We start from the raw sequence: 25,008 nt of genomic DNA on the forward strand, positions 1-25,008 counted from the left end.
TTACTCTGTCTTTCCATCAGCTGGGCAGGAAAGGCAGAGGAATGCTGCTGGGAGACAATAAGATCTACAGTGCAGGCAGACCAGAATTAGGCATCTTATGTACCACCTACAGTCCACAAGTGAATTCCTAGGCCATGCCTGATCTATCATCCCACTCCTTTCATTTCAGAAATTACACCTCACTTATGTCAGGTTCAATGAAGACTCTATTATATAGGGATTCCTTGAGGCAATGAAATTAAGATAGTGTACTAGTCTTTGAGATTGTATACCACTGAATGACAGTACAGCATTTCATTATAATAATTTGAGAAAGCACATTTTTCTTATGGGCATCGAGCTTTTATGAAATTTTACTTAAGAAACCAGTTGTACAACAAAACTTTTCAAAGAAACAAATGTCTGAACAAGAACTGGCTTTTCTTCCCAGCCTTCAGGCACCATTTTGAAGTGGCATGACATTACACACATAGCTATAAAAAACAAAGTATGGTAGGTCATTGAGTCAAGCCTTCAAAAGTCAGGAAATAACTAAGTTCAGGCTGGTAGCACTGTCAGGCATTTCTGGAAAACAGAAAAGTTGAGACCAGGTGCTTTGTTGATGCCAGGCTGCTTGAATACAGCTTCCCACAGTAATGAGTAACTTTGCACTGAGCTGAACAGACTTGTCACCTGCTCTGACTGTCTTTCCTATCATACACTGCTCATATGTACAGTTAAATGTTAATGATTTTTTTTATAATACATGAGAAAATATGGCAGTATTGTAATTTGGAGGGTTATATTTTGCAACATGGATTATGAATATTGTGAATTAAAAGTCCTGAGGTACAGAATACATGACTAAGGGCTTTGCTATTGCTCTGCTTTTGTGCTAATCAGCACAAAGATAAAGAATTTAGTTAACTGTCATGTTCCAGACAATTTTGTACTACAATTAGTGATAAAGGCAGAACTTCAAATGTATTGACAGCGAATAGTTGAAAGCAGTGTTAGAGTGACACAGTGCAGCGTGTTGCTATTCTGTACAGTGTTAAGGGTTGGACTCCATGATCTTTGTCCCTTCCAATGCAGCATATTCTGTGATTCTGTTTTGTCTCTAAAGATGGTTTCCACATGTCTTTTTGTAGAGACATGCTGGACCAGTTCAGCAATAGAATGCTATAATACAGAAAACACACCAAAACCTTACATCAAAAGAGTTTTGAGGTATTAATCTTAAGCCTTAAGAAGTCAAGAAATGCCCTGATTTTAGTTACCTATATGGCCTGGTTCCCTTTTCTGTGGATGTCCACACTAACAAAAAGCACTCTATCTACACTGCGACTGAAAGCACAAAAATACCCAGCCTTTTTTCACCTGGCTCCAGCCTCCTTTCAAATCCCACACGCTCTTGCAAGAGTGTGGGTGTGGAAGTGACCCAACGTGCCAAATATGTTATGCATTTTTCTGTGCACTGCGTGCAATGATCCACAATGAGCCACTTCAAGAAATAAGCAAACTTTGACAGTGTCACCTTTCTCTTATTTTTCCATTAGCTTTGTAGATATTCTGATAGTTGTCACTATAATATATTAACAGTTACTCAGTGTTTAAAATTACAGTATACCATTGGCTTTGGGGCTCCATGTGAAAATAAATTTTAGTTTTTGCTGAATTTTGTGGACTATTTAATTGCATTCATTCACACTGAACAGCACACAAAACATCCTAGTGTTAAAAAGTCTCCAAACCCATGCATAACTTTAGTTCAAAACACTGAAAAAATAATTAACCCTCATGCTGTTTTCTGTTCCCAGAATTGACAGTCATACACGGGAAAGTCCTTCCAGTTCTCTTCAGCAATCATATCTCTTCCTATATTTGTATCTGGTTTGGAATTCAGTGCAGGAGGGGCAAAGTAGCCAAAGCTAACACTATATTGCAAATGTCATCTTCGTACAAACCCTCATTCACAGCCATCTCAAGAGAACTGCAATACTATCTAATTTGGACTTTGCAGTGCCAAACTGTAATGGAAGGCTACTTTGCAATGAATATTGTGTCAGCAGGAAGTCTCACCAAACCTACATACACGTGGAGTTTGCTTTCAAATAATAATACTGCTTGATTGTTGTCTGCTGCAGAAGAAATCAGGAAGAGCTAGGCAGGATTCCTCACATCCCTGTGCCTTCCAACTGCAGTGCATCTAGTATGGTGGTGGGACAGACCACAGAGCTGACAGGGAGCTCAGATGGTCATACAGTTCCTCTCTTCCTGTCCAAAGACAGGCCTAAACCACAGATGCCTATCTTGAAATTCTTCATAATAGATTCAAAAATGAGGTGTTAGAAACGAGTGATGGACTAGCTGCCAGACCCTCACTTGTACTAATTTGGAAGCTTGCATGTTTCCTCACAACATGCAGCTAAAACTCACAGGGTATGGACTAAATGTTGACTGAGAGCCTACCCTCTGACAAGAACAGAGAGACCAGGGTGCACAACACTGCAAGGAGAGTGACACTGCACTTGGAATTAGTTCACAGCCCTACTGTGACTGAATGTATAGCTTTATCCAGTCTCATTCAGCATGTTACCATAACTTAAACAGCCAGCTGAGAAGAGCCAAGCACTTACTGAACCTTGCACAGTATAGCACAGACTTTCTTATATGCTGTTCTGGCTTTTGGGCTTTTCATGGACTTTGTATCACAAATTCAGTGCTTACTCATCTTAGTGGATTCTAAATATAGAAAAAGGCTGCTAACTTGATTCCCAATATCTGGTATTACTTTCTTTCCTGTTATATTCTCACAGTATTCATCTTGTACACGGCGCTTCATTTGTTTTGTTCCGTTATACAATCCTATCACCATGCATTATTACTTAATCACCCACAGCCCTACAGCCCAGCTGTTTGTCAGCACAAACTCTCACTTAACAGCAAACCATTCCTCTGCTGTCATTGCATTGGGATGTTATGCTGTCATCTCTCTACTTAAGATAAAACAGGTTTTCCTTCCTTCTCTTCACAGTTCTCCTGATGTTGCATCAAAAGTTATATTCTGCTCATGTCACACCAAGTTATCCAGTCTGTACTTACAAAAATCCCCACCTAAACAGCTTTGCATGAAGCTAATAATATTGTCTCCTGACTCTCTGGCCTGCATTTCCCCCTTTGCAGAAGGCTGCAGTGCAGCAATCTTCCTGAAATAGGACTTAGAGGGTTAATGTCACGGACAAGCCTGGTGTGCCAGCTCTGCCTGGACAAAAGGGACAAAAACCAAAAAAGTTGATTCTGGTTCTGAGCCATGAGTAAGAGCATGATATATATCTGCACTCAGAGAAACCCCACGAGAAGACTCACTCCTAAGGTGTAGCCTAGTTTCAAGGCACAAATTCAATCACCAATTTTGTCGTACTAGTCTGTATCATTAGTGGTTGTTATCTTTCCCTCTTAGGAGTGGAAGCTGTATGTGCCAGTGATGGGTGGTATCATCTCCTCTGAGCAGTAGACAGTCCTTCCAATCTCAGAGAGTAAACTCAACTTCTAGGAAAAAAAATTAAAATATAGGTAAGAACATTTGATTAACAACACCCTTAAAAAACCCAATGAAATTCCCACACATGTACACACAATAGGAAAAATCCTGTCCATAAGCTAATTAGAAAGAAAGATTTCTAAAGTGACCTTAACTGCAGGTGCATTTCTTTCCATGTCTGCAATATGGTTTAGAAATGTCAATTATTTAATCTTATTTAAATTATGTTAGCATGACTTATAATGAACATTTCATACGTGAAAGCAAATTTATGAAACAAAATATTTTGCGAGGTAGGACAGATTCAACATAGCATGAAGCAAAACTCTGCAGACCAACACTTTTGCAGACTACTTAAAGAACTCTGTTTACTTCATTGAAATAATTTTTAAAGATGTAAATTCCTACAAATTAGGGTTGTACATGTTTATGTTGAAAAAGGGGTTTTGAATGTCTAAGCAGTTTGAGCTGATCATTTCAGTCAAAATAATTGTCACTTCACAAAAAAGAGAAGAAGCCATATGAGGAGTGGCTGAGGTCGCTTGGTCTGTTCAGCCTGGAGGAGAGGAGACTGAGGGGAAGAGAAGGGGCAGGCACTGATCTCTCTTCTGTGGCGACCGGTGACAGAACCTAAGGGAATGGCCTGAGTTTGTGTCAGAGGAGGTTTAGGTTGAATACTGGGAGGGTGGTTGGGCACAGGAACAGGCCAGAGGGTGGTTGGGCACAGGAACAGGCTCCCCAGGGAAGTGGTCAGAGCACCAAGCCTGCCAGAGTTCAAGGAGCATTTGGACAATACAGGCAGGCACATGGTCTGATTCTTTGGGGTTGTCCTGTGTAGGGCCAGGAGATGGACTCATGATCCTTTTAGGTCTCTTCCAGCTCACTGTGATTCTATGAAAAAAAATCATGCCAAAATCAAGGAAAATGCTTAAGGTCCTTGAAGGAAAAAATGAACCCAACTTCAGAATTGTATTAATAACCCTCTTCAAGGGTAAACCACTAAGGTGATGCCACATACCAAGGACACTCCTCTTAATAAAGTCATTAACTTTTCTAACCTGATTGGGTTAAAAACTAGTCCACTTGTTATCTGTTACCTGTTTAGTAGCCTCCAGCCCATTCCTAATGAATGGTGACCTGCAATAGGTATCCTATATGGCACAGAAAACAGAACATTAATGCAGTGAAAACTCAGCTCCTCTTTGCCCCAACACATCAGGAAGCACAGAATTGCTTACCGTGGTGTACGTACGTGGTTATTTTGTTGTAGGTAGAGAGCTTCAGTTTCCACACCCATCTGCCTTCTCTCTTTCATGAGAACTGATGCAGAATATAAGAAAAGCTTGCATTTGTTGTTGAGCAAAATTAACTGCTCACCATCTAAATGGTATCTGCGGAGAAGTAGATAGAAAGAATCAACAGCAACATATGAGCAGCAAAGGGAGAAAAGATGTTCCTACTTCCATTCTTTTTCCTCTTCCCCCCTTTTCATTAGCACTACATGGTATGTCAGAAAAAAGCCTTGTCGTTGCACTGCTCTGGTACCCCTAGGAAGTTCCTGTGACCACAGACATACCATATCAGTGCTTTTAAAGCTGCACTTCTGAAAAAACAGCTCTTCTAGACAGAACATTATATTCTTATTTAGACTGCCTCAGTATCTCTGCTTCCATCTGTCTTCTCACTTTCTTATCATCAACACCAGCAGACCATTGCTAACAAAAGTGCAATTACCTTATTTGTTTTCGAAGACCAACATGTGTCATAGCAAAACTCCACTACTCTCATATTTATAGTATTTGCATATGACTGTGCACTTGGCATTACTGGAGATTTTTTACCAACAAATTAGACAGACATGCCAATAGTTATGACAGCTGTAACTAGAAAAGGGAAATGGACTAAATGATTTCTTAAAGTCTCTTCTATCACTAATATATCCTGTTCTGTGAACTTCTTGAAACCACTCCATTCTGTTCCCACTGGAGTTGTATTTTTCATGCTCTAGTGCTCGGATAATAACAAATACATTCTAGTATTAACTTAATTAGCTAAATTTGTTCCAAGTTACTCCAAGCACCCTGTGGTAAATGAACACACTTCTAGGCTTTGAGTGTGCAAGAAATTTGCCACATAAACAACTTGACCAATTTGCTACATCGATATTTACTATTATTCAGTGAGCAGGAGCCAGAGGTTGTGGTTTCAGATGTATGCTTACAACCCTCAGGGCAATGGGATTACAGCAAAGAAAAGAACTTGATGCAGGGAATTATGTGCTTTTGAACTTTTACTGAATTTCTGTACACAGTAACAGGGATGATATCGTAAAACAAACATTTGTTCTGAACATTATGTTAAAAGATTTTGTTAAAACAGGTTGGAGAGATGGGCAGACAAGGACTGTCTGAAATTCAACAAAGGCAAGTTAAAGGTCCTGCATCTGGGGAAGAATAACCCCAGGCACCAGTACAGGCTGAGGGCTGACCTGCTGGAAAGCAGCTCTGCAGAGAAGGACCTGGGGTCCTGATGGACAGCAAGCTGTCCATGAGCCAGCAGTGTGTCCTTGTGGCCAAGAAGGCCAATGGTATTCTGGGATACATTAGGAAGAGCATTGACAGCAGGTTGAGGGAGGTGATCCTGTCCCTCTGCTCAGCCCTGGTGAGGCATGCTCACCTGCAGTGTTGTGTCTAGTTCTGGGCTCCTCAGAGCAAGAGACATGGAGCTTCTGGAGCAGGTCCAGTGGAGGGCGACAAAGATGATTAAGAGACTGGAACATCTCTCTTACAAGGAAAGGCTGAGGGAGCTGGGCCTGCTCAGCTTCGAGAAGAAACAACTGAGAGATGTCATCAATGCCTGTAAGTATCTGAAGGAGGGCTGCCAAGGAGTCAGGCTTTTCTCAGTGGTACGAATCAATAAGGCAAGAGGCAGTGGGCAGAAAGTGATGCGCAGGAAGTTCTGTCTGAATATGAGGACACAATCCTGTACCATGTGCTCTAGGATGACCCTGCTTGAGGAGGGAGGTTGGACCAGATGACTCACTGTGGTCCCTTCAGCCTTACCCATTTTGTTATTCTGTGATATATTATGGCACCCAAAACTGCACACAGGAGTTGAGGCAAGGCTGCACCAGTGCAGAGCAGGACAGTCACTTCCCTCAACCAGCTGGCAATGCTTTGCCTGATGCCCCCTAGGACATGGTCAGCCGTCCTGGCTGGCAGGGCGTTGCTGACTCATATTCAGCTTGGCAACCAGGACCCCCAGGTCCCTTTCTGTGGCACTCCTTTCCAGCATCTCATTCCCCAGTCTGTATGAACATCTGGGGTTGCCCCATCCCAAGTGCAGAATCCAGCACTTGCCCTTGTTATACTTTATACAGTTGGTGACTGCCCAGCCCTGTAATTTGTCAAGATTTCTGCCTTCAGACTGAGTATAATTGCAGAGGTTTTAAGTCTGGCCCCACAGCAAACAAGCATGCTGATGTTTGCTACACAATCTAAGCACAGGATGTATTTGCTCCTGCTGAGCATACCCATCTCAGGAGTTTAAACTTATTAGGCAAACATTTTTGCACACTCTTCTGCATTGGGGAAGGGTAAGTTTATTGTTATGTTGAAATTGTTTGTTCTGGAATTTAAAACCTCTGAAATAATTCACATTTAAATGAAGGTCTAAATATTCACAATATAGTTTCTTCCCATATAGATGACTAACTTAACGTAATGAATTAGATATTAAAGAGCTCTTGCTGGTCTTATATTCTCCAGGGGGAATTTTATTTAATGGAAACATCAAAAGAATCTTCATGGGATATCTGAACTGGTTTTCCTGGAAAGTTGACTAAAAAATACCTTATTTGTGATACACTAAAGAAGCAGTAAAGATGATGATGCATATATTGGCAGAAGAGAGGAGCAACCAGTGGAAAACTTTCTTTCCAAGACTTGTGGTTTCCATGCTGAAAATACTGGCGCTCTGTCTGTGCATTCAATTTCTTCTCAGAACACGTGAACCAGCAACAGGCAGGAGAATATATTTGTCACTCCTCAGTTGAACACAGATACTCTTTGCTTCTTTTTTTCCTTCTCCTGAAGCACAGAGACATTTAAAGTCCAGAGATTAGTAGTCCTCATTCAGCTGATTTGGTTACAGAAAGCCCAAGATGAAATACAGGAGGTGGCAGACAAAGAATAAGTACTCAGGTCTGGTTTACCACAGTAAAGGTAAGATTACTTAATTGTGCATTATGTACCTTTCCTGCTGTTTCCTGTTTGACATCCTCCCGAAGCAATCATATTTACAAATAAAAGATTGAGACCCCTTCCCACTTCAGTGTTATCATTTACCTGGATTGAGGGGATGAGAAAATCCAGCTAGGGCACGTCCCTCATCACATAATTAAATGACAGCCTTCAGACAAAGCAGCATACTGCAAAGTGATACATTCTCCTAAATGCTCCAGTGCAGAGTAAGCCTGCCCACCCCTGCTGAGCCATTACAGGTGGCAGGTAACAGGTAACACAGTTCTGCATTGACTTTTTGGGATTCACACAAAAGCAGCTCAGGGATACAGAAAGGATGCTTTAGACACTGTTGCTTCCACACAGCACACCTACCTGCGGCTTAGAAACAAATAGACTGAAGTTTACCAAATACTGACCTTTTCTCCTGCTTTCCCATCCATGGAATTTTGGTCAGTGTCTGTAAATATAAGAAAAGTTTGCCTCAAATAAATGCCTCTATAGTTGAAAAGCAATAATAATTTATGTCAGCCTGAGACAAAGTCAGCCATGCACACCATCTCTGGTACAGTATTTTCTTACAAGATTAAGAGTACTTGGCATAGAGAACTGAGCAGACTACTGCAATGCCAGGGAAAAAGGTGGATGTACATCCTCTAACCTTAGAAAATACCTTAGTGAAGACCAGTACGTCTGGCTCGAGCTTTATTTAAGCAGCTTTGTATTATTTGTATTATTTTCTGTCAAATCATCAGCTCCTTTAAATGGCTCTGACCTGCTACTCCTTGTACTTAAAGCATTTTACAACTAAATTAGTAAGTTCATTCTTGCTACAAGCTTGTTCCATAAAATACATTTTTTCAAATGCCATAAAGACATTAAGATAAATAACAGTGGTCAAATTTAGCAAGTGCTAAATTGGCATGCATTTTTCCATTCCGATGACATGTTTTTCAGCTTTCTAGTTTTATTTAATCACCCAAGCTGAAACTGTATATACCAGCTGCCTATTAAGGACTGATAATTTCACCTAATCTTAGTGACAAAATTTTGTTGGAAGTGTTCTGTTATTTCTGAGAACACGACTAGAGAATACATTTCTTTGCTGAAGTTAAAAAATGCTAGCAACTCATCCATGAGGAACTTTAAAGACCCCCTTAAACTGGGTAGAAAATTAGCATGTTGTGGGGAGAAGGGCATCGGAAGAGAGGGCAAATCACAAAAAAACCAACTGTGACTGACTGTGTCAGTCTGTTTTCCAGTCCTGATAACTCACAGTAATGAGGCAAGAATTTCTCACATCTGCTGCTGAAGAGCTTAAGGAAGCTGTAGGCACAGCTATTAGACTGATACTCCAGCAGGGAAAGTAACCTTCCCCACTTCAGTCAGTCTCAATAGGTTCTTCTTCCACTCTGGGAGACAGGTAATGCTCTCTTCACACAGAAGATGGACAACAAAAAGTACAGGAAATAAATAAATCTGATAAAATTAAAGCTTTTCTTGATACACACCAGTTCTTCCATGATACTTTTTCTACTTTTTATGAATCATAACTGCAAATTCAGAAAAAGCAAAGGGTGGCTGTTGGTTTGGAACAGCCCAGTGCTTGTAATGCATATATGAATGTTTAACTGAAAGTGCAGAGAGAGTATCACATAATTCCCTGTGTCTCTTCAGGTCTGTTTATTTCTGCAAAATCAATGCTCTGATCCTGTGTAAGAAAATATCACATGTCATTGTAATTAAAAACTATGTAAAAATATAGATGTAAAAAAGAAAATAATCAAAGTCCAGTGGAAACTAATCCTGGAAGCTATTGGCATTTGAAGTTTGATTAAGCAACTCTAATTACTTGTCGAGTTTCATTAAATAGTTATAATTGTAAATTTTGGAAGTACAGTATTTGTTACATTTGAAGATACATATACAAACTGCTCTATTGTGGTAACTGAATCTGTAAAAACTGATTTTTCTTGATAGTGATAAGCATACACATTTCCTTCATTAGTCACCTTAAACACTTCAATAGCAATACAAACAGATCGTTTATCCCAGGTCCACCCTTGAAATCCACACACTTTGCAACACAGTGGTCTTTCAATTAATTGTCATTTCCTTGCCTTATGTACTCAGAGTCTGAATTAATCCCTGCATAAGACTATTGCACTACATCCTGTTTGTGAGGTATCCACACCATGAAACACAGCTGTTTAATGGTGTCCTACAAGATTTGGATTTCTGTCTGCATCCTAACTACTTGCTAAACACTGCTTACAAATACAGTTTTGTTTCCATAGCACAGAAATTCCTTACTAGATCACATCATGCAGATAAATGATTAATTGTAAGTTACAGTTAATTGAGAGTTTATATGTTTTGATTCCTTCAGTTGCATCTGATTAGAAATATGTTTTGGTGCTATTTAACAACCAATTTATTATGTACAGAGCTGGTGAAGGGTCTAAAGCAAAAATCCTATGAGGAGCAGCTGGGGGAGCTGGGGTTGTTTGGCCTGAAGAAAAGGAGGCTCATGAAGACCTTATTGCTGTCTACAGCTACCTGAAAGGAGGTTGGGTCCAGGTGGTGTCAGCCTCTTCTCCCAGATAAAAGCGACGAGAGGAAATGGCCTCAAGTTGTGCCAGAGGAGACTTAGATTAGATATTAAAAAAAATTTCTTCACCAAAAGTGCTGCCAATCATTGGAACGGGCTGCCCGGGGAACTATTTGAGTCACCATACTTGGAGGTTTTTAAAATACCTGTAGATGTGGCACTTGGTGACACGGTTTAGTGGTGGACTAGGTTAATGGTTAGACTCAATGTTCTAAATGATTCTATGAATCATAAAATAGAAATAATTATTACTTGTTTTCAGCATAAGGAAAGCAGTTAAGAGCACTACTAATTAAATTGCCAATAAACAGTTCCCTTTCCCCACAACAACCATTTGATGTAGTCAGAAAATGACACAGATTACAGTTCAATTATGTTAATAGGAAGCATGAAGAAAACTCTGTCAAAAGCTCCATTACTAAGTGATTGTTCTGTTCTCTTTCCTTTCCCATCATCTTTACTAAATAACATAGTCCAGTTGCTTTAAAATCTGTCAGTTATTTATTCTATGCCCAAAACAAAACAGAATACACACTGAATAAAGACAACTCTGTTTATCATAATCTACCTTTCATTATAGTCCTTTCACACTTGTTTTGAGAGTATGTGTTGAATTCTCTAGTAACAAATAGCAAGTCTTAGATTTTTTTTTCAAACATGTAAAACCAGTTAGTGAAAATGTACTCAGGAGCTTGTAATAACTTTTTTTCTTGTCTACTTGGATTTCAGCAAAGAGTCATTGATATAGAAATGTAGATGTTCAGTGTTTTGTCTAAGCCATGGGAGGGAATTTGTGAGTAGGATGATAAAAACAACAAAAACAAAATTCTTTTTACTTCTTTTTCAAGGCTGTGCAAGGCTGTGTTGGATGCACACACATAAAAAATAGCCTTCTTTTCAGGGAAATTGCCTAGAATTCCATCGAAGTTTGAAGAGCAGCGACTGCCTACCTGCTCACAACCTACACCTTACTCTTCACACACACATCATGTTATCTGGGCACACCTTCAGGATCACTCTCTCTGAACAGAGTTTCAGGGGAAAATATGATTCAGGGCAGCATAGGATAACTTGCACTTACTTGGAAAATAGCCAGCTTGGGCTGAACCTGATGTTTTCTCACTGTGTGGAGGAATCTAAGAAGGAAAACCTGGATGAAACAAAAAGCATTTTTTTTCTTTTCTTAGGTGCAGACCATGTGTTTCTACAAGGAATCTATTTCGGAAATCTGGGAAGATTCCCATACACTGAAAATATTGATGCATGTTTCTTATGGATGGTATATAGGAGATTGTGCAATGAGCTCAGTTGAAATACATACAGATTACAGATACAGAAATAACTTTGCAGTTAATGTCAGCCTGATCGCCGGGGTCTTGTAATAAGCTTGACAGTTCATATATCTGACAACAGTAGCACAACTGACTCATCAGTCACAACAGTATTCCTTCTTATTTATTCTCCTCTCTCAAGTCTGGAGCACGTACAAAGGACACCAGATATTCTACCAAAATCAGATGCATTTTCAAGTACTTTGTAACTGAACCCACAGATAATGCACAGTCAGATTCTCTCTCATTCTACAACATGGATCAAAAATAAATAAAAAGAGAGAAGAAAACATCATTCTGTGAAAATAAAGTTCTTTGTAATTCAGTTTCTCTGTAACGTTCCTATCAAATGTAAGGTACCCAATATCACGTTAAATAAATTTAAAATTGTTTATAATAGAGAGGAATAGCAGAAATCCTTCTTGAGTCTCCCTGAATAAAGAATTGTACACTATAGGCACTGAAGACTTTCTAGACTTTTGAAACATTACATCTTTTACTCAGGCACAAAAAAAGATGAGAGTAATAGTAACAGCACAGCATAATCCAGCTTGCTGAAGTCAGAGACTTCAGAGAGTCCATAGCAAAATTAAAAGTAGGGCTGCCTTGTTTCAAAGACATTTGGAGGAAAATATCTCTTTTTAAAGATTAATGCCTCAGCAATTATTTCTTAGAACAGCATTAGTATTATGATTGCTTGTGTAAGCTCTCTTGCAGTGCAGCGAAGTGAAACGAGTGCCTGTTGGTACAAGGACACTTCTACTGAGCACAAAGAGAGAGTGTGACAGACAAATCTATCATCCTTAGCCTGCAGATCAAAGTGCACAAAGCAAAGCATGCTGGAAAACTACCACACATGCATATAAAACAACAAATTAAAGCACAAAGGACATGCATGAGTGGATGAAATGAGGAAAACACAGCATTAAAGATGATGTTTACTGCTTTCAGGAAAGAATCAAGACACAACGATCAGACTACCATTTTCAAAGTGCAAAGTGATGTGGGGCATCCAGCTGGAGATACTGAAGCTGAGTTTTCAAAGTGCTGAAGATGGACAAATCAAAGGCAGACACAGAATGACAAAAACCAAACTAATCTATCTATTTGTGCTGAGAGCACAAAACCTAAGCAATTTTGAACTATTTCCAGTCGAGTCTCTATTTGCCAACAACTGAATTTTTGAAGTCCCATACAGCATTAAGGAGTATATTAAATTATATGGAGTAAGGTAAGCAATCAGAAGCAGTCACTTTATTTTAATATGACAGCTCCTTAAAAAAGGATGATACAAATCTTATTCTTGCATAAAAGCACTGGAATTATTTTACTAGTTATGATGATGATGTTTATTCAGCAAAATAAATTATACAAATGAAAGTATGCTAGGGAAATAACAAGCACTGAATTAGTGTAGAAAAGCCCTAACTATTTAAGAGCTTTTCTTATTGCTACTGTAGTCCTCTGTTGTCTAGACTTAAATTTGAACAATAACAAAAAAAGTGGCCTAATATGCATACAAATTATATTTTATTTTGTATAATATCATAGAAGTTTCTCTAGCGTAATTCCAATAATCCCACTGACCACAATGAGATCAGTTCTGTGATAAAACAGAAAATGAGGTGAATAGGACTGGTCCCTAAGCACACATAAACAAAATCTAAGAAAATAGAACAAGAGAAAATAGAACAAAGTGCGTGTTAATATATATTAGTACACTGCTTATAATAATAAATTATAACAATGCCAAATAATTGATATTACTAACTGGGCACAAATTCAGTAAGTCTGTCCTCTTATCAAGAAAACAACGAAGTACAAAGTAATTCCAGTTTCCGTGCAGTGAGGGAGTCAAGGGAAAATATTTTTCTGTCTTCTAGTCTTGTTTAAGCTTTGTATTAGTTTTCTCTTCTTTGGCAAATTACCTATCAGCTTTTACTGACAAATTGTCAGGGATCACATAGCTTTACTGTAGCCTATTAGATGCATGAAAAGGGCAAATGTGAAAAAGACATTGAGATCTTGATATATGCAGGCCGGCTGAATCCACAGACTAGCAAAACAGAAGGGCCGACAACTTACAGGCACTATACCGATATCTATACACAGCCACAACTCTGAAACTGATTTGTCAGTCTGCAGCAGACCTGTAATGTTCATAAAACATTTACAGATAAGGGTGCATGCAGATAGCCCACCTAAGAACTTCCTGCCAGCACTATTGCTATTACCCAGATGGCATCTTCAAACAAAAAATTTGTATTCAATTACACACAACAGTTTCACAAGAAAAATAGTGACCCTGGCATTTTCAGATTTTAGATCTGCTACACTGGGCCATCCAAAGCATTTCCTCATTAGCAGAAAATACTAAACTTCAAAGAAGAGAAAAGTCATGCTTTACATGTAAATGCCATGATGACCTGGCAAAGTTGAAGAAGGCTTTGTTTTTTCTAATTAGTTTATAAGGGAAATGGGCTGCCCAGGAAGGTGGTGGAGTCACCATCCCTGGAGGTGTTTAAGGGAAGACTGTACATGGTGCTTAGTGCCATGGTCTAGTTAACAGGATGATGTTCAGTCAAAGGTTGAACTCGATGATCTCAGAGGTCTTTTTCAACCTAATTGATTCTGTGATTTTATATTTCTCAGCACAAACACTCAGAACTCCCATGTTCTGAGATTTTGTGCCTTGTTCTATCTAGCTTGAATTCTTTGCTGTTTCCTGCAGCTTGGGAACACCTGTGCATTGGATCTGAAAAGCTAAGTGACCAACCCACCATTGCAAGTCATTTCACCAGACAAATATGTATGTCCTTACCTTCTTGTAAAGGTGACTCAACAGGCCAGTACAAAGGATTATCAGCCCCAAATTATCTACATACTCTTTCACCACAAAGTAAGAAAATTTTAGATGGTTATTTTCAACATACAGCCTCTACCAAAAAAACTTACATTATTCATTGTCTTGTCCTTGGGATTGTGTAACAGTACAGTCAACTACTATTGACCTTCACATTCACAAAATTTGAGACTAGGCAAATCAGTGCTACAACAGACTATCCCTGATACTAAATTTTTCGTTTTCAATGCAGAATGTACTTTTATTTTCAAGAAAACTTGTGGTTGCAATCCAAAATAACAGCATTTAGGATTAATCTGGATCTCTTTAGACTGCAAATGATGCAACTGGAATACTGCACAGGCACATTAGATGAAAAGGAGTTCCCCAATATCAGCAGACCTTGTGAGGATGATACAGCATGATTACTGTGATGCGACTCCTGCTTTGACAAAGAACATTTGACTCCTTCCTGTTGTTGATTGAATGAGACACTACTGTCATGTTCATATCTTTATGGGGTCTCCAGATCTAGAGAACCTGGAGAACTGGCAACACCTCTGTGAAAATTCTGAACCTACAATTGAATCTATTAGCTTGAAATACAGTACTCTGCTACACACTTGGTCCCAGATCCTCTATGTTCTTTAGCAGGTGAAAAGAGGACAAAAGTAGGGGGATGTGCACATGCATATACACCCACACTGATCCATCTGAATTTATGTATAAATAAAGGAAAAAATGCAAAGAGCTTCTCGAATACTTTCAGCTGCTGCCTTCTGCAGGCTTTTGAGCTTGCTGAGCTGACACTGAGCAGCAGTGTAAGGGTCACTTTCACGCAGTACTTTTGCCAGCATGGGACAAAATAAGCTGCTCACTTGTTAGAATACTTTTGTATTTCAGTCAGTTGAAAACCTTACCATGCAAATTTTCTGTACTGCAGTTAAGTCCTGATGCATGGAGGGACTTTATGTCCTCTTGGATGACAAAGAGTTTCCACTGCTGTTTCTCAGAAGCGTTTTACCTCTCTAAAGGCTATTTTCAGAAAGATTTTTTTGTTCTCACAGGACATTTCTGTCAGAGCAGTTAAAATATGCTTAAATTACCATGCATAAACTTCATTATAAAGCTTGCTAAAAGCACAGTTTGAAGTCCTGCTTGCTGCTGGTGACTACAAATTTCTATCTGGCTGGAAAAGTCAGCTACTTCAAGTCCGGCAACATTTCCATGACAACATTGTGCTAAAAAAACTCATTTTAACACGTCAAAAAAATTAAAAGGCGCTTCTCGTGTTTTTCATTCTATTTCTTACTATGCAGTTTACTGATCTCTAGATAAAGGATTTCTAAGAAGCTAATTACCAGGTTGAGTAAAGCCCTGAGGCAAAGCCTGAAGTCTTCTCCTTTGGCTACTGTAACTAATAAACTACAAATCCTTACCTCCTCTACAGCACTGTTCCCTTACTAATGTTAGATTCACCCTTGCTGAGAAGCAAGCATGATCATCCTCATTTCACAGACCTAAAAAACTGAAGCACTGAAAGGCATAAACATGACTAAAATAGTTAAAAGGTAGAAAAGAAGACACTTAAGAGTGTCAGTAATTGCCATGTGTCCTGTGAACTAGTATCAGCAACATCCCTCATATGACATAGTAAAACAATGACCATAGAACTGTACAAACTGCTTGCATAAGTTGTAGTAAAATATAGTCTCTTGTAAATTAACAGCTGTATAAAAGATTTACTTATCACACTGAGCATTCACCTGGCTCCTCTGCACTGCACTGCTTTCATTTCCCCACCTTTTTCCTAGCAGGCTATTTCTGCAACTAATGCACTGATACAGGTGCTTGGCTGTCTAAGGCTTTCCTACAATCATGCAAATTTGGCCTATGACTTCCAATGCAGCTTGAACCAAAGCCCAATGGCTAAACTTCAAGTCTCAAAATAATATTGCCTCCAAACCATATGCATTTTTCAAATATCATATATTTCCTTGCAGCTACAGCTACTGGCATTCATTTAATTGCAGTTCAGAGAGGGCTGTGATTTGTCAGCCATGGAGACATGGTAACACATGGTGGTCACCCTCTTCTTCCTGGGGTATGGAAGCCATCCTTTGATGGCTTTACTATCCCAGCTCTTGCAGAAATTCTTTCTCAGAAGTTTCAAAGCATGGAGAAAGGATGGGCAGAATGAAAGCTCTAAGGTTCAGGTTTATCTTGAGGTAAATCTGATGAGATACACCCATGTGTCCTGAGGGAACTGGCAGAGAAAGTGGCTAAGTCACTATTTGAGAAGTCCAGTGAAGATCTCACTGACAGGAAAAGGGGAACTATAATCCCAATTTTTAAACAGTGAAATAAGGAAGATCTGGGGAACTACTGGCAAATCAGTCTCATCTTGAGGCCTAGCAAGGTCATGGAGCAGATCCTCCTGGAAACTATGCTGAGGCACATCAAGAACAGGAAGGTGATTGGTGACAGACAACATGGCTTCACTACGGGCAAATTGTGCCTGACAAATCTGGTGGCCTTCTATGAGAGTGGGTGGATGAGGGAAAAAATACTGATGTCATTTGCACTTGGACTTGTGCAAAGCTTTTTGACAGTGTCCTGCCTGACAACCTTGTCTATAAACTGGAGACACATGGATTTGGTGGAACACGCAGTGGGTAGGGAATTGGTTGGATGGTTGTACTCAAAAAGTTGTGATCAACAGCTCAATGTCCAAGTGGAGACCAGTGATGAGTGGCATTCCTCTGGGATTGGTATTGGAACTGGTGCTGTTTAACATCTCTGCCAGCAACATGGACAGAGGGAGCACCCTCAGCAAGTTTGCTGATGCCACCAAGCCGTGTGGTGCAGTCAACACACTGAAGGGCATGAATACCATCCAGAGGGACCTGGACAGGCTGGAGAGGGAGACGTGTGTGAACCTCATAAAGTTCAACAAGGCCAGATACAAGGGCCTATATCTGGGTCAGGTCAATCCCAAACATGGATACAGGCTGAGTAATGAGTGGATGGAGAGCAGCCCTGAGGAGAAGGACTTCAGGATGCTGGTTGATAAGAAGCTTGATATGACCCAGCAATGTGCTCTTGCAGCCCAGAAAGCCTACCATGTCCTGGGCTGTAGCAGAAGGATGACCAGCAGGTCAAGGGAGGTGATTCTGCCCCTGTACTCTGCTCTGTGAGACCTCACCTTGAGTACTGCTTCCAGCTTTGGGATCCCCAACATAAGAAGGACATGGACGTCCCCTTTGTGGGGAGGGCCATAAAGATGATCGGAGAGCTGGAGAACCTCTCCTCCAATGAAGACAGGTTGAGAGGGCTGGGGTTGTTCATCCTGGCAATGAAAAGGCTCCAGGGAGACCTTCTAGCAGCCTTCCAGTGCATAATGGGGATCTACAAGAAAGCCAGACGGGCTTACAAGGGCATGTTGTGATAGGACAAGGAGGAATGGTTGAAAGAAAGTAGATTTAGAATCATAGAATCAGAGAAGGATTTGGGTTGGAACAGACCTTAAAGTTCCAAACCTCCTGCCATGCACAGGGGTGCCTTCCACTAGACGAGGTTGCTCAGAGCTCCATGCAGCCTTGAACACTTCCAGGGATGGGGCATCCACAACTTCTCTGAGCAACCTGTTCAAATGCCTCACTGCTCTCACAGTAAAGAATCCTAATATCTAACCTAAATCTACTCTCTTTTAGTTTGTATCCATTCCCCTTTTTCCTGTCACTAAATGCTCTTGGAAATACTCCCTCTCTTTCTTGTAGGCTTCCTTCAAGCACTGGAAGAAAGGTTAGTTATTGGATAGCATGAGATTTTTAAAAATTTTAAAAGATGAATTCTTTCCTTCAGACCATTTATAGTGCATTACCATTATATTTTTCAACTTTTTCTTCACATTCTTTTGGAGTAGAGTCTTAGTTTACAATTGTATGTTATTATTCTAATATGTTCAGGCAGCTAAAAGATATGAGGTTTAGACATAGAGCGCTAATGTGCCAAATCTTCTGATAAAGCTCCTGGGGATGAATTGGGAATACGCTGATTGTTTAGCTCAGCCTAGAAAGGATGTCAAGGACACAGAACATTTCCAAGTTTTTGAAAATGCCAGAAGGTCAGAACATGTGCCTGTAACTCATCTTTGAGAGTTGTACAGCCAATAATTCTGAATGCCTTTCTCAACTTCACCCTTCAGATCTTTGGCTATCTAAGTTAACCTATTTCCTCAAACTTGCTGAATGTTCTTTAAAACAGTGTTCGCCCACTCATCTATTTCAATGTGCTACCAAGAGATTTGAGTTCTAAAATAATTTTGTCATTTGCTATCATTATCTTCTTTCAAGAAAGTGTTCTGCTTCGTTATGCCTTCATTAAAATAAATCTCCAAGTGGCGTGTGGGTGAACAGAGCCCTTCAATTTCATTTACATCATTTCTGAAGAGTGGTAAAGAGCAACTATCTGCAAGAATCGATAATTTTATAATTACATACATATTAGCATGGCTACTTGTATGATAGATCACATAACAGGGCGTTCTGCCTGGTTGCTGGAGCAGCAGTAGAATATTATCCTATAATTTTCCCTTTCTTCACCATCACCATATAGTAATACATATGCATTTTGTGCAACATAAAACAATGTTACTCCAACATGGCAAGACAATATCATCATCTTCATTTTGGGAACAAATTAATATTACACTAATAAAATGGTGTATGTTTAGCATATACCTCTTAGTATATAAAATATAACCTTTTATTAACCTTTAGTATATTAAATATAACCTCTTATCTCTTATAATCTTTTTCAAGATTATAAGTGGTGATTGCCATTACAGTGAGGACACAGCCTTTTCACATGGTACTGGAGGTCAGATGCCACTGCTACTGTGAAGTAAGATTGCTCTGAAGTGGAATTACTTTGTAGATATTGGTGTGTCAAAGAGCAATAATAAATACCTTTCTTCTTTTGCAACAGCCAATATGAAGTCACATTGGCAAACAATAATGCCTGATCCAGAGCACAAAAACCTTGAAAATATGTTGTCAGGTCCAGTTCAAATTCCTCTCAGTCATTTGCCTTAAGCAGTGTCCATTTCTGAGTCAGCAGGTGGCAAGCTATTACAGAAATCAAAAGGTGAGCCACCACTCCAGATTGTAGATGTATTTATCTTCTCTGTGAACATTTAAAAATTGGTTACTGAATACAAGTTTGCCCATGAAGAGATCATCCTTCAACACAAACCTCATCCTTGCTATGCTGATATTCTCTGACATTTTTAAATGCTTTGCAGAAACTCAGACTTTTTTAATCATCATGAAATATTAATTTATTTTTTATTACTACCAAAACTCCTTCTCACATGAGGCTAAAGAAGGGTGCTGTAGGAAATATATGCTGTTCATAGTCATCCTTGACATTTTGTGTAATGTTGGTCTAGCTCTTTTCATGGACTCCCAATTAGTTGAATAATTAGGAAAAGGAAGAACTGTTTTTAAAATCATAACCACAGTATGCACCTGGATTTACACAACTGCTGGCTCATGATCACTTCACAGATATGCTGCCATACTTTCTTGGCAAATGAGAACTGCTGGACTTTGTAAAACTTTATCTGCCCATGATGACTTTCAGAGCTTGCCTTTCCTTCAATCTTCGGTGAATAGCCCATAGCTATCAATTAAATTTGTGAGACACATTTTATGCCACCTTCTCACTCTGCTGACTTACCTTCTTGTAACATTAAGGGTCTGCAACCAGAAAAAACATAGAAGTATTGCATGAAATGTGATCTAGAATGTTGTGTTCCAGATCCAAGGTTTTAAAAGTATAACAAGTGAGCCATTATCACAGAATTCTGTTTTTGTCATTACTCTTTTATATTAGTTCAATACAGATGAGTTCTGATCTCAACAATGAAAAATGGCTAATAAAAAACATTTAGTTGACATGGAACAAAACTGGGTTTTGGTAGGAAAAAAGCATATTCAGCATTAGGGGGCCATAAACTAGCAAACACAAACACATCTTATGATCCCATTGACTCCAACAAGGTTAAAAATCCCATTGATCTGGCACAGGATTTCATTAATAAAAAAGCCAACCAACCAACCAGAACCACAAAACCCTCTCCTTGTTGATTTTAGGCCAAATCCAGACCATTTTACCTACAAGTAATATATTTTAACCCATAATTCAACTATTCTGAAAAGGCTCAGTTGAGGAGAACATGGAGAAGAATGACTAATTTGATAGGGTTTAGAGTGTCTTAGTTAAGACAGTAGAGAAAACATGCACCTACTGATGATAAAGCACCTACTGGCAATCTTACTGAAGTTCTAAGTAGATGAGAAGGATCTCTCTAGAGCTACTAGAATAGAAATAAATATGCCTTTAAAAATATAAAAGTGGGTTGGATTAATTAAATATACCAGTAAGGGTTCTGTTTCTAGAACTAACCTACACTGGATTAAACAGCATCTCCGAGTAAAAAGACATTACTGCCATGAAGCAAGTATCCTGCCCCCAAAAATAAAAACCAGTACCCCATTAGATCTGCCCCTGAGGACATTGAGAGCATCTGTCAAAGAAGTCATGTTTTTTTATTTTACAAGTCAGTTAATCAAAGGAATTTTATTTTTTTTTCTTATCTGGCTATATTGTACACCATATATTAGATTTTGAGGTCAGATGTCAGGAAGCAGAGGTTCCATGTTATAGGAAAAATTCTGCAATTTTGGGTACTTAGTAACATTAATTTACACACATAAGACACAGCCGTGTGCATTTCCTTGTGCCTCCTTTGGCTCTTCACTGAACTTAGAAATACTACATTTTCTATTGGATTCTTTTCTCATTAAGATGAGAGACCTTAGACAGGAATTGATTACTTTGTGTTTTGAAATTTTGTATTTACTCCCTGGCTTTATGGTATTGAAAAATAGCTGCAAAGTTCCCATCTGGTGGACTGGCCTCAAATGAAAAAAAAAAAAAAAAAAGCACATTCAATTACCCTACCTGTATTTTAGGTAGATTATTAGCACCTGTTTTTTGAAATCTTTGCTAAATATTGTTGTTTTATCAAAGCATTTTAAAAAATGCAATACCCACAATTTTGTCAATTCCCTGGGATGCAATTTCTTATCTATGGTCACCATAAACTATGAGAAAAAGGCACTTTGTTAGTTTTCTATGGATCAAATCCACTGTTCACCAAAGCTTACACAAATGATAATAATAGGGTGACCTAGGCAGAAAAAATCGAAAGTCTAGATAAGTTAAACTGAATTGCTTTTTTCTCTGAACTACAATCTCTGATGATCTTTTTTAAGGATTCTGAAGAGGCAAGCTTCCAACTGCTACCCTCTGTGCTACACGGTACTGTACGTGTTCTGGTAGGACTGCTCTGCCTCTCCCAGCACTGAAACACTGAAATGCCTCAAAATTGAGGCATTGAAAATATTCCTAGCCTTGCTATGTTCTTAAGTAATTGACCTAAAATATTGTTAGAAGGGTTCTACAGATTGGAAATGAATGTTCAGAAAAAGGGATACATAAGTATTAGGTCACTACGTGGCAATAACTTGTCAAAAGAATAGTTACTTATGTATTTATGTATGATCCTAGGTCTACAACAAAGTAATCCTGATTATTTTAGCCTTCAGGGAAAAAAATACATGTCAATCCATGTCACTGTTTCCCAGGCAAGTGTTCAGATTTTCAGGGCTGATTCCTCTGTATGTTAACATTAACATTAAAAAAAATTAAACCCAAAAATCAAACCCATTTTGTCACGCATACAATCTTGACCATGATCTCCTCTGAGAACTCCGTAACAGTGATCAATATAGCTAAAGAATGTACTCTTATCATCTTTACAGATAAAGTGTATTGACATTTTTTCACACATGCATTCTGTTAATTCCATAGTGACTCCAGGATCTCTCAAAATCAGAAAAAGATAAAAATGGTTTAAACAGAATTTAGATTTTTGTTTGTTCAGCAGCTGTGCTTGGTAGCTGTACAGGCAGCTAGTCTTCCAAAGTATTATGTCTTTTGATCTTTTTCCATAGCTGAGTTAATTTTTAAAATAACTTCAACATTTCAGGAATGATCCATGGGCTTGGACTACCTTTCTTTTCCATTTTATTTGGATAGTTTTATTATAGGGTTGGGGGTTTTTATATAGCTCTGCATACAGAAAGTGCCAGCTTGACTCCATATACAGGATCAAAGCCAATTTCTGTCATTCTATAACAGGAAGATGAAATTAAAAACAGCTTGCTCATCAGGATGCTTGAAACATCTTTATTTCACCTGTCTAATTTTTTTTAAACAGTTCTTTAACTTTCCATGGATCCTGTGCTATCAACTTTTTTTTTTCCAAGGTCATGTCCATAGAATTACATTTGATGAAGTGAAAAAAAAGAAAGACAAACTATTAAGATAAAAAAGCCTAGAATTTTGGCATGCTTTTTTTCCTTAATATTTTTAGGGACTAAACACTAGCAGAAAAGAAAAGGAACATTGTACTTTAATAGGAAACAAAAGGTATGTAGAGGTCTTCAATACTATTCAATATATATTGTCTTGCTGTTGGAGAATATGAAAATAAGATATGTCTCTAATCTTCACAAGTTGTACAGCATAATTATATTATGTTTTTTCTAAGGTTGCACAACTCCTTTAAGATATTGCAAGCTCCAGGAAGGCTTATATCAGCTACAATCACATTGCTTTATACCTGTAGGAGAGCATTTTTCTGTGCTGAGTGTGCTGCAGAGAATTCTAGCTCTCCCAAGAAGGCACTATGAAATCCTTAATGTGAAAAAAAGGATACTTAAAGTATAAAGAGAAACACCAAAATCATAGAAACTCCATAGAGTTTAATTTTAGCTTAATTTTATCTGGTCTTTAGGAACGACTGAATTACAATTATATCCCCTAGCTCACCAAAACAGCTACCAAAAAAAAAAAAAGAGTGGCAGGGGTACATGAGAAAGTGAATAGAGAGAAAATTAAATGAAGGCCTAAATTCTGAAGTTGTCTTGCAACTGATTTTTTTCCTACTGTCTAGAAAGGCACCACCTTGGTGCCTGCTGGGACAAATCAGACCTTTTGCTTACTGAAAGCAACATCTAAGACTCACAGTATATATGGGAGAAAATAAAAAAAGATTAAAAATTACATCCAGTGGCAATGAGAACCAAAGTCGGAGCTCTTCTGCACAGAATACACCTGATCCTGCCCACCCTATAAGCCTTTTTCTTCTTATAGCTCTTCAGTGCCACTCATACTTTGCCACATTTCCATACCCAACTCTGAATGCAGTCATGGTCTTTCTTACCATTTCTTTGCATTAGTTACTTTTGTTTTGCTTTGCTCTGGCTTGTAACATGGTAGTATGCCAGCTTTCCTTTTAAGTGGTCTAGAACCTTTTATAATTTAATTACACTAATATAGTACTTACTCATCTGCTTCCTTTCTACAACTAGGCTTCCTTGCATTTTTTTTCAATTCAATTTTCCTGATGGTGACAGATGTAGACAAATTATTGCAGTTGTTCTACACATTTCAAAATTATGTCCACTTTTTATGTGTCTTTATATAAATTTATGCAGCTGGATCCAGGTTTTAACACTTGGGATAGATGATGGCACTTGCTTCTCATCCAGGTGGATTTCAGCACTCTTTCCTGACTCAGCAAGATACATACTTGTCTCTGTACCCAAGCTGTCACCCAGAACAACCAGATCCATGTGAAGAGCAAATGTGACAAGATTTCAGTTACACTTTTTGCTGATCTACTCCAGGCCTTATTTACCCAGCCACCGTAGAAAGAAATCGGGCAAACCTCACTAGTGTATGTTTTGAAATGGATGGTGTCAACTGTAATTAAATAAGATAAATTAAACTTTCATTCTTCACAGTCCTTCATGTCATTCAGCAAGACAACAGCAGTTGTCCTTTCTACATTTATCGATTGATCTTTAGCCTTGAAAATCATAATCAACGAGTTTATAAACATACTGAAAACCCTACCGTAAGCCCACAGGCAATCGAGTCCCAATATTAAGCACGCTTATGGGTGGCGAGGGAGAAGGAAACCACTTCAAGGAGTTGCACAGAGAAATAAACCGTTCGTCGCTCTTTTGGTAAATCTACCAGGATAAAGCCCCGCGGGGAGATCCTACGGATATTGGCGTGGGCCGAGCCCCCCATTTTCGCAACGGGCGCCGGGGTGGGCTGGGCGGCAGGTGGGCCGGCCGGGCGAGGGGCGGGCGGGGCCGGGCGAGGGGCGGGCGGGGCCGGGCGAGGGGCGGGCGGGGCCGGGCGAGGGGCGGGCGGGGCCGGGCGAGGGGCGGGCGGGGCCGGGCGAGGGGCGGGCGGGGCCGGGCTCTCCCTCCCGTTGCCAGGTGAAGCGCAACGTCTCCGCCTCCTCGCGGTAG

At 39.2% G+C, this 25,008-nt stretch overlaps 1 long non-coding RNA gene across 2 annotated transcripts; it reads right to left on the reverse strand.

Moving 5' to 3' along the window:
- Positions 1-431: 431 nt before the first annotated feature.
- On the reverse strand, positions 432-24,833 carry LOC108494111. 2 transcript variants are annotated; one of them, XR_001873745.1, is made up of 5 exons: positions 24,602-24,833; positions 8,184-8,224; positions 7,375-7,611; positions 4,776-4,914; positions 432-3,528 (listed from the first exon to the last, which is right to left on the reverse strand). It is a non-coding gene; the product is annotated as an uncharacterized LOC108494111 (long non-coding RNA). The 2 variants fall into 2 exon arrangements; XR_001873744.1 differs by having other exon boundaries at positions 432-3,531.
- Between the last annotated feature and the right edge of the window lie 175 nt (positions 24,834-25,008).

The sequence above is a fragment of the Lepidothrix coronata genome, unplaced genomic scaffold, assembly GCF_001604755.1.
Source record: "Lepidothrix coronata isolate B3197 unplaced genomic scaffold, Lepidothrix_coronata-1.0 Scaffold22, whole genome shotgun sequence".
Lineage (NCBI taxonomy): Eukaryota > Metazoa > Chordata > Aves > Passeriformes > Pipridae > Lepidothrix > Lepidothrix coronata.